At 60.3% G+C, this 8,746-nt stretch overlaps 1 long non-coding RNA gene across 1 annotated transcript; it reads left to right on the top strand.

Moving 5' to 3' along the window:
* Nucleotides 1–222: 222 nt before the first annotated feature.
* On the top strand, nt 223–8,242 carry LOC111153028. The gene is made up of 3 exons (XR_002640980.1): nt 223–803; nt 3,610–5,872; nt 8,130–8,242. It is a non-coding gene; the product is annotated as an uncharacterized LOC111153028 (long non-coding RNA).
* The last annotated feature ends 504 nt before the right edge of the window (nt 8,243–8,746 follow it).

Below are 8,746 nucleotides of genomic sequence, written 5' to 3'. Positions count from 1 at the left end.
CCCCCTCCGCCCCCACCCCAATGCCTGGCCCCACCCCCAGGAGGCCTGGCCCCACCCCCAGGAGGCCTGGCCCCAGCCGTGGCTCTTCCCGCTGCATCAGACCTGCTCTCCCTCTGCGTTCCGCCTGCCCAGCCCCCGCTCTGGCCACCACCGCGGGGCCCATTCCTCACTGCCTCCTCCTGGACTGCTGCAACTGCCTCCCACCTGTCTCCTAGCCCCTCTCCTACCCCTTCTCACTCCCAGGGTATGTCACTCACCCCTGCTTAAGGCCGGTGTGGGGTTTGTTGCCTCCAGGGGCAAGGACCAGGCCAGGGCGGGTCTCTGCAGCCGCCGCACACCGGCAAACCGCCCACCTCTGCTTCCTTCATCTCCACTCGGGTGTCGGGTGTCGTGTCGACCCCCGCGTCTCTCTGGCAGCGGCCCCGCCCCACCGGACCCAGCCCCCTGCCCCTCCTTCCCTGCGGGCCGGTTCAGGGAGGGAGCCCTGCGCGCCGGCCCCTCTCCCTGAATCCTCGCTCCTGGGGAGGCCCGGGTCGGTCGCTCGGGGCTGGCAGAAGAGGAACCGGGGGGCTGTCTGCGGGCGCCCCCGGGCTCCCACACGGGTTCCCTGAGTTGAAAGAAGGTATCAGTGAGCTGGGCGAGGAGATGGCGAGGCAAGAAAAGGCCCAGTTTCCATAGCAACCGAAAGGCTGCAGCGCCACGAACAGAGAGGACGAGGGGGCTGCCCTGGGAGCAGATTCGGTCCTGGGATTTGAGGACAGAAAGGACTTTCAGTTCCCGCTACTTCAGAAGTTCTCAACAGGGTGAGTTCCCCCCAGGGGACACTTCTGGGGGTTCACTTTGGTTGGGTGGGAGGTGCTCCTGGCGTCTAATGGACAGGGAGCAGGACACCACAAAACAGCCTGCAGTGGGCATGGGGTAGAGCTGCAGAGCTCTCCCGCCTGGCATGCCCACGGGCAGAGGTGCAGAAACCCCGATGCCAGTCAGGCCGTGTTCTGGGTTCGAATGTGCTCTACAACATCTCCCCACCCTCTCCAGAGCTCTTTTCAGTCTTCACTTACATGCCTCCAGTGACGGAGGGCTCACTACCTATGGGATCAGACCGTACAAGTTGAGGAGCTGGGGCACTGGTGCCAGAGCTGCCGGGACCCCCAGGGGAAGATGTTGCATGTGTGTCTCCATAGCAGAAAGGCAGCACCCGGCTTGCACTGAAGCTTCAAGAGGAACGAGCCCGGGCAAAAACTAAGACACCAGCTTCTGTCCTCAGATTCTCCAAGGAAGAGGGTCCTCCAGAAACCAGGGGTCTAGGGGGTAACTCAGGGGGTCCTGCTGGTTCCTGGCCCAAGATCTCTCAGCTTGTGACTGCAGGGTGGGTGTGGGGATAGGCAAGAAGGGGTCAAGAGATCTGCATTTCCAGAAGTAAAGCGTCTACAGTACTGACATCTTGTTTGTGATACGCGTGGCAAAGTACTTAGGGGGAAAGGTACACACACGGAAATATGTCCAAAAATAAGAGGATGGCTGGGGAGGTGGGGTTAGATGGACCTGTGCTGGAATTCACAAGCTTGAGTCATGGGTCCCTGCCGACCCTGGTTCTGTCTTCTGTAAAGGGGATGATCACGGTACCTGCCTGGAAGGTTGGAGTGAGGACGGCATTTCTGAGATATCTGCACTGACTCTGGCTGATATGCCCGTCTGAAGTCTCCATGGGCAGCAAAGTTGCCTCTTGGCTAATCCTGCTGAGGCTGGGGTCTGGGGCAAAGGTGTAATTCCTTCTTCCCATCTAAGTTTACAGACCCATGAACCCCATAGGAATCCCTGCCCCAGTGAGAATCAACCCTCGCTGCTGGGCTGGCAGACCCTTTAGCCTGTCCTTGTCCTTCCCGAGCAATGGGAACTTTAAACCTTGCCAGCCCAAGTGGCAGCGGGAACGTCCGGGCTGTTGGAGGCGACGGCCTCGGCTCCTCATCCCATCCCCCGTCGAGTCCCAGCCTGGAAACTCTGGGGGCCACAGACTGAGGATTCGCTCTCTGCTCTGTCCAGGAGGGAAACAGGGCCAGTCCCGAGCAGAGAACAGGGCAGTCGGGCACTCAGACCTCGTGCCAGCAGCTGGGTGGGCTTTTAGCAGCTGGGGAGAAGCAAGGCTATTTCTGTGCCTACCATGTCCCCAGGGCCCAGCCAGCCAGGAAGGCCACTCAGGGCCAGGCCCGTCCAGTCATCAGCCATGACACCGGTTTTCCAGAAAGTGTAGGCAGGATGGGAAAACGCTGTCTGTCTGGGAAGCAGAGGCGCTGCCCAGTGGTGAGTGAGTGGCCACGGTGCCCGGGGAAGCTGGGTGTGAGCAATATGGCCCCCAGCTGGTTGGCAAGTCCGAGTGTATGGGAAGGGATGTTGCCCACAGAGCAGCCCAGCCCTTCCTCCCCTCAGACAGAGCAGAAAAGTGAGGGTGTTTCAGGCAAGAGAATGGCCTGGACACGGGTGGGGAGTTCAGCAGCAAGGACAGAACCGTGGGCCAGCGCGGTCAGGCCCTTCCTGGAGGCAGCTGGCAGGGCCGAGCGTGTGGCTCTGAGTCTGGCTCGGGGCTTCAAAGCCTGCTCTGGCTGTGCGGTCTCGGGCGAGTTGCGTAACTGCTCTGTTTCAGTAAGATGGGGATTACCAGAGCATCCAGTCTCAGGGCTCTGGCAGGGAGCCCATGTGACAACAGTAAGGGCACAGTGAGTGAGAAAGGAGGGTTAACGCTTCTCGGCCTCGGTTTCCCCATGTGGGAACTGGGAGAGCAGACTCTGTCCCATCTTCCAGGGCCGTCTAGATCTGATGTGACCCCTTCCTCTTGTCTGGGGACGGCGTCCAGCTCCCTTCCTCTCGGCCCTCTCTGAAAAGCCATTTGATTCATTTTTGTGGGGGAATCTTCCATCAAAGACAAGGGCAGAGAAAGAGGGCAGAAGCAGCCCATCAGGGGGCCGCCCCTCATCTCCCACCCAGGCAGGGTCCCCGCCGTCCACACGTGTCATATACGCACCGAGCACACCGGGGCAGCCCTCCATCTTGTCCCACTTCACAAAACCTCCGCAAGGGTCTGTCGGTGCCGTTTCGTAATCCTGGTAAACACTGGCATTCCCTTGTAACATTTATTTATGCATTTATTGCAAAATAGTTATTTTTCTCCTCGTAAGAGGAGTACGGACTCATTGCAAAATGTTCAGAAAATAAAAAGCGTGATGAAGAGAGAAGACAAAAAGATGGCCCTTAACCCTAATACCCAGGGGTTGTCGCTGCCAACCCTCTGGTTCTCACCGGGCCGGTCCGATTTTTAAAAACCCTCCCTGGAGAAAGGTATTTGCTCACTTATTTACACACTAAAGACCCTACCTACATGTGTGTGTGCTGTGATATTTCTGACTTTAAATGCATGTACACACGTGTACGTGCAGTCATGTCTTACCTCTTGCATGGTCTCACACAGCCCCTGTGATAGGAGAGCAAAGACACGAAAATAAATCATGTTTCGGAGTTCTGCACATACTCATATCCATCGTTAAGTGCGCGGCCTCTGTCCCAGGACCCTGCGAAGCTGCTGGCCCCACACAGAGGCCCCTTCCTTCTCCCCAGGTGGGCAGGGGACCGCGCTCCCTGAAGGCGACGGCTGCTGGCTCCCACGTCCTTTGCTGACCGCCTTGAGCCCCACGCGCACCTGTGCAGATCGACCCTCCCCTGAATTCTTCGAACTTGCCCATCGGTCTCTGCGCTCCATTCCGCACTCCACGTTCGGAAGCTGGTTCAACCGCGTTCAACCCCGCGGGGGGCCACCAGGTGGAGTCCGGCTTTTCACAATCTTTGTGAAAGGTTGTGGACTCTCCCTTGGGTGTGCCTTGGAGAGGGCTTCTTGGAAGTGACATTGCTGGGTCTCGAGAGCACACGGTAACATTTCTGGCTGCGTCTGTGGATGGTCGGTGACGCTCTGTCTGGAGGAACCGCGCTGATCACTCGGCCATCCCCTGTGGCTGGACGCGTCTGCTGTTCCCAATACTTCCCGTGATACATAACACCGGGGGGGACGTCTTCAAGCACAAAGTGGCTTTTGTGTCTGGAACTGCTCTCTGGCTGGCCCGGCTTTACCAGGGTAAAGGGACCCTGAGGCCGGTGCTGGATGGTTCGTTTAGAACAGCCATACCCGCCAAAGTTTACACTGGAGTGACAAATCAGACGGGAATAACTGCTTTATTTTGTGGTCTGCGTGTCCACTGACAGCAGGAGGACAGCGCCCCATGAGACGCCCAGCAAGTGGGTCCTACAGAAATATCGGACGTTAAAAAAAGCAACAAAAATCGAACCTCAACTTCCCTCCCCTGGGGCTCCAGCTGCCTATTCCCGCTGCAGACGGAAGCAGATACTTCTGGTCGTGGAGGGGGCCCCGCGGGCCAGACCACGCAGCCCTCCCCTACGTGGCGCCTGGCGCTGCCATCCATGTCCTCCCCCCATCAGACCTCAGGCCCCCCACTTGCTCCTGCCTGTGCTCACCATTGCCCTGGGCCGTATGGTCAGAACCTATACTCGCGTGAACGGATTTTAAGGTCAGTCTCTGAAACTGGACTGCTGACACAGGTTGCGAGAAAATCATGTGATCCCCTGCGTGCCGCCCCCTCCCCCACTGCACCCCGACTTTGGGAGCCTTCCATTTGGACTCTGTGCATCCGAAGCTAAGGCCAGCTGTGAACCTCACGCACCTGCTCATCCGCTGGCGGAACCTGTCTCTCTTCAATACTCAGGTTTTAACCCACTGGCTGTGCAGGAGCTGTACGCGTGAGCCCTGCCCACAGGCGGACTTTTCTTCTCTCTTGGCCCTCGGGCTGCCCCAGACCCGCCCCTCCTGCCTGAACCACCACCAGCTTCCCTGCGGCCCGCCAGCAGCTCATAGGTGGGAATCAAGGAGCTGCTGTCCCTCGGCTCGCCCACCCGGTCTTCTCGGCCGCGCTGCACACCCACAGTCAGGGTCCGCCGCTCACGGAGCACCTGCTCTCCCCGCACGGGACGGCAATGTCTGGGGTCATCCTAACAATGGCCCTGTGGGCCAGCTAGGACTAGCCCCTTACAGATGGGACAACGGAGGCTCCAAGGGCATATCCCTGCCTTGCAAGTGGCAGGCACAGGATGCCTCACCGTGCCTCAGCCTGGAGCGCCACTCAGGCGTGTGCTCAGAGCATGCACGGGCCGGGGTGGGGGACACACTGGGACACGTGTGCGTGAACATGGTGGCTGAGGGGTCTGCATCCAGCCGCCGAGCTGAGATCTGGGGAAGTCTGGCTAGGAGCCCCAGAGGCGCCCACCTGGCCCATGTTTGGCCCCTCCAAGTCAGGTCTCGGAGGAAAAGGGGGTGGGGAGCCAGCCTGCCCCTCGGGGCTGCTGTGAGCCAGAGGCTCCCTCCCGGTCCTGGGTGTGCCCTCCACATGAGCAGCACAGGGCGGCCACAGCAAGCACCACAGACCAGACCGCGGGGCTGGGCACAAAGAAGTCTGTTTTCTCCCATTCTGGAGGTGGGAAGACTGAGATCAAGGGGTCAGCAGAGCCACACTCCCTCAGGCCTCTAGAGGAGGATCCTTCCTGCGCCCCTGGGTGCTGATGCTGGCTACCAACCCAGGGCCTTCCTCCGCAGACTTGTCCTTCCAGCCTGTGCCTCTGTCCCCATGGGGCCTCTCTGCTGGGTGAGTCTGTCTCTGTGTCTCTTCTCCTAAGGACATTTGACATTGGATTTAAAGCTCCCCGACTCCATCCAGCAGGACCTCAGCTTCACCGGAGCACGTCTCCAAAGACCCACACCCACAGTAGCGTCTGGGACTCGAGCATGTCCTGAACCCACCTGCCCCCAGCACCGCAGGTAAGGGCTCGCTGAGGTGCCCACGTGGAGGGGCCCCAGTGCCTTTGCAGGGTGTCTCATGTCCATCTGTGTCCCCATTCTTGTGCACGGGACATGCTGCCTGTCCCCGAAACATGGAGACAGGAGAGACCAGGTGCTAACGAGGGAGCTGAGGCGCACAGCCATGACCGTAAATCCCAGGGGGGCTCGGGGCCAGCTGGCGCGGGGGGCTCCCGTGCACACTGGGCTGGATGTGGGATGAGGGCACTGTTCCAGGGCCAGGCACTTCCCACAGGACATGCGCCCGTCCCGTCTCCGGGACGTGAACTCCTGAGGGAGCCCTGCTCTGCTCACCCCGTTCACAGCCCTGGGGATGGAGCAAGTCCCCATGAACACTCGGCACCTGTGGGAGTGAATTCCCTGGTGTGGAAGGAAAAGCCTTGGAGGCAGGAGAAGTCCTGCCTCAGTTTCCCCAACTTGCACAGGGGGTTGGGCCCAGACCCAGACATCCCACTGCAAACTGCCTGGGCAGCGCCACCTGCTGGACGGACCAGGAAGTGCACCTGGTAGGAACCTTCCTGAAGAACTGGGGGGCCCGAGGTCCTCGTGTCTGGGGCCCATCACGTCGATCTTCCCTTGAAGGCGGCTCCTAAGGAGGCCAGCGATCCCGTTCCTTGGGCCCCCCTCTGGCTCTAGCTGCCAGAGTGGCCCATGTCCAGTGATGGGGACCTCGGGGATGGCCCCCAAGTCACCCGCACTGGGGGGCCGGCTCCTCAGGGTTTCCCACAAGTGGCCTCAGGGCTCAGCCTCACGTTAGCACACACTCACACACCCACTGTCACACGCCGCTCACACTATCACGATGCACGCGTGTTCATGCTCAGACTCACACCGGCTCTCACGTGTCACGCGCTCACCCTCGTCACCCACACGCGGTCACGCACTCACATACGCTCTCACACCCCACACTCGTGTGAGCACGCCCACTCACACGTGCCCATATATGTGCCCATGTGTACACACACTCCGTTCCCCACCAACACTCACCCCTGCTCACATACACACCCCTGCCCCCTCTGCTGGGCACAGTCACCCACACTCACAGATACACTCACCCCCCCACGCACACACCGCTACATGCTGCCTCCCACCCTGTCGCCGCCCGGCCTGAGCAGCGGAGCCCCACGGACGGGACGGGTGGAGCATGGGGGAGGGTCCGGCTCTCAGCACCGCACACAGCTCCCGGGTGAGCCCTAGACCACCTTCCCTGGGCTTCCTTTCAGACGGCGTGCGAGCAGCTGTGCCACACGTGCCCTTCAGCTTTTCTGACTCATTATGTCGGGGGTTTACCGGCTTTCATTCATTCATTGTCAAGTCCCCAAGATCCCACTGTACAAATTTACCATAATCGAGTGATTCATTCTCCCGCCCATCGACGCTCCCAGGCTGCTTGCCGTGACAAACAATACCGTGAACGCTGATGCGTGTCTTTGCACGCCCGGAGCAGTCTCCCGTGGCCTGCCCTCCGCAGAGCACTCACCACCGGGTCATGGCGCGTGTGTGGCGTCTCTGCTGCAGGGATGCTCGCGGGGCCTTCCTGCTGCGAGTGCCACATGCCTACGTCCCCCATCCTGACCACGCCTGGTGCTCTGCCCGCCTGCTGGGCGTGAAAAGGTGGCGCGCTGTGACCCAGCCCGTGTGTTCCCGCGGGCCAGCGAGCCCCGCAGTGTGCCGCACTCTGGGCCCAAGCCCCGTCTTCCGCTTGCCCGACCGGCCCGTGCGCTTTGCTCGTCTCTCCGTCTGGTTCCTTGTCTTCCCTGACAGGTTTTCCGAAGTCCCTCAGATGCTCTAGATGCTACTCTGTCCTCAGCGGCTTATACTGCCAGTGACCTTTAGTCCGTGACTTGTGTCTTCACTTTGTAATGGAAATCTCTACATTTTAGATTTTATTTACTTATTTTGGGGGGGGAGAGAGAGTGTACGCGCGCATGAGCCGGGGAGTGGGAGAGGGAGACGCAGACGCCCCCGCTGAGCAGGGAGCCGGACAAGGGGCTCCATCCCAGGACCCCAAGACCATGACCTGAGCCGACGGCAGACGCCTGACTGACAGCTCCCCAGGGGCCCCCAGAAATTTTCACATTTTTAATGTCAAAGCAACCAATATTTTCTTCCACAGTTTGTGCGTTGAGGATCTTGTTAATTCCTTCCCAGCCATCAGGTCAGGAAGATGCGGCTTCCTTTCCCCCAGAGATGGACGCATGTTGCTTTTTGTTGTCAGGCCTCTTGGGTGTTGACGGCGACGTGCCATCACAGAGTCAGACTGCTGGTCACCTCGGTCCCCACCGCAGCCTCCTGCCACCTGCTGGCTCCTGTCCGCTCTCTCTGCCTCCAGCCCTCCTCACATGCTCCCCCCACCCCGTCTGCTCTCTGGCCCCCAACCCCAGCCCTCCGTCTCTCCTGGAGAACAGTCCGCTCCTCCCCACGCCCTCCTCCCGCACCCAGCTCCGGGCCAGGAAGTCGAAGAAACGCACAGGCGCTGTCACTTGCTCGCCCTGCGATGTCGGCCACATCCTCAGCCCGCCGCAAAGCTTGATGCCAATGCCCACCTAACCCCTGCTCCGACATCCTCCACCAAAACCACCTGCCCGCCCACTCTCCACCCCGTCCACCCTGCTCTCCGCCCTCGGAGCTGACCGGTACGTTCTGCAGAAACAGCCCTCCTTGCTCTCTGGCTTCTGGAGCCCAGAGGGTGCCCTGCTACCAGCTAAGTGGGAAGGTGCAGAAGGAGGCCCAAGTGTCTCGTCCTCTGCACCCTTCCCCCAGGTGGCGTCCGGCCAGGCTTCTCACCTGAAGGTCACACCCTTTAAGGCTATGGCTCCACGTTGCCCCCACATT

The sequence above is a fragment of the Enhydra lutris genome, unplaced genomic scaffold (assembly GCF_002288905.1).
Source record: "Enhydra lutris kenyoni isolate GAN:26980312 unplaced genomic scaffold, ASM228890v2 scaffoldscaffold30, whole genome shotgun sequence".
NCBI lineage: Eukaryota > Metazoa > Chordata > Mammalia > Carnivora > Mustelidae > Enhydra > Enhydra lutris.
The sequence above is the reverse complement of the archived record's forward strand: the minus strand, read 5'-3'. Positions and strand labels throughout refer to the sequence as shown.